The following is a 1827-nucleotide window of genomic DNA, read 5'->3' as shown; positions in this document are numbered from 1 at the left end:
ATGGCAGCTCCCTGGCTGATGGGTGCCACCACCGAACCCCCACGCACACGCTGGGCAGCTTGGAAATCCTCCTGCTGCTGGTCGAGGTCATTCGTGACCTCCCGGGGCTCAGAGATAGCACCCTCCTCCTTCTCTTCTTCCTCCTTCTCCTCCTTTTCATCCGAGGAGTCGAAGAGGCCCCGATGGGAGTGCCGAGTCTCCTTCTCCTCGCGGAGTGGAGACTTAGAAGCTGTACGCTTCTTAGAGGACTTGGCACCTTCGGCTTTGGAGGCCTTAGCACGCGCAAGACCCTCGGCAAGCGAGAGATGTGGTGTACGGGGATCAGCAAAATCTGCGAGATTGCTGGATCCAACTTACCAACTGGGCCCAGACACCGACTAACGGAGGGGGTCCCCCGATGATCCGTGTTCTGCTGAACTTTCCTCACCTGGTGTACCCGTCGGTAGGGCGGGATCTTGCTCTCTTGGTAACTTCCGAAGAGTTCAAGTGGTGAAGCTTGAGTGTCTTGGCGAGACGTGGGGATGGGGTGGAGCAGCAGTGGTAATATCTTCACTCTGCGTCCGTGGTTGGTTCTGGATCCTAAGCGAATATTCAAGCTTGGTGGATCCAGGGCCTATATCGTGGATCTGGCCGTAGGGTTGTCTTGCGGGTGTGTTCCCTTGCCTTTGCGTTTTCTTTGCGTCGTACTTGCCGCCTCCTGCGACGGGATCTTGAGAGTTGAGAACCTCTAGGGTGTTGCCGGCCAAGTAGTAAATCCGGTTAACCTGACGGATTTGCACGTGTAAAGAAAAAGCTCACTAGGTTGTAGGATCTGGCCAATGTATTATCCAGTTGTCGCTACCAACACTAGATTCGCAATTCCCAACCTTCTCCGAGCTCGTACGGCCAATGTAGTTCCGGTTCTTGAGGGCAAGAAGGCACTTGCGTGTTACTGCGCAAATAGAAGTCTGTATTGATACTTAAGCCTATACCTGCCTGGAATTCTACCTTCTGTGTCTTTTACCTGATAAATCCCTTACCAGGCTCGGCTGCATGTTCTTTCTCTCCTTGATTCATCATCCCAGCTGTATTATCCTCAGATCCACCGGGTCCATGGCGTAATCATTATGGTCACCCTTTTATGGGTACACTCATCCGGATCCAGATTGCTTGGATCCACTTCACTGTATGTGTATGCTCGTCACGGATCTGAGCTCTCCAATCATCCAACATCGTCTTGCGACTGTCTGTGATCTTCATTGTCCCACGAAACTTCGAGATCCACTGCATCCATCATCCCTGTGTCCCAGATCCAGGTCGTCCTATGCGGGATCCTCCCTGCTTGGATCCGAATTCGGAAGTATGGGATCCGGGACATCTCGCGGTGGATCCTGACTTCTCATTAGTCGTGGATACCAGATCCACCTTCAGATGACACCTACCACCATTCCTTCATAGGATCCACACTCGATCCACCGTTACATAGTATATCCTATATCCACCTAAGTGAATCCAGGTAAGGGTGGATCCGAGAAATGTCTTGGTGGATCTTGCCTTCCGTACATCACTCATACCAGATCCATCGTGGTCTCATACGGGGTGTTGCTCGTCATGGCTAATCCACCTCAGGCAACTGGCATCCGCGCCGGGCGATCCAACTCCTCTCTAATTACTTGAAATTGTCACTGATTCGGGATAGTGACCCCTTGCTGGGTCCATTCTCTTATTTCTGAAAAAGCAGTTCACCACAATCGCCTCCTGTATGTGGTCGGCGCTGCACAACAGCGTTCACGACGTGCACTACCAGCATCCACAACCGCTTCCTCCTCTTCGTGACACATGTCTCGA

The sequence above is a fragment of the Phytophthora infestans genome, genomic scaffold (assembly GCF_000142945.1).
Source record: "Phytophthora infestans T30-4 supercont1.2 genomic scaffold, whole genome shotgun sequence".
Taxonomy (NCBI): Eukaryota; Oomycota; class Peronosporomycetes; order Peronosporales; family Peronosporaceae; genus Phytophthora; species Phytophthora infestans.
This window is presented reverse-complemented; position numbering follows the sequence as displayed.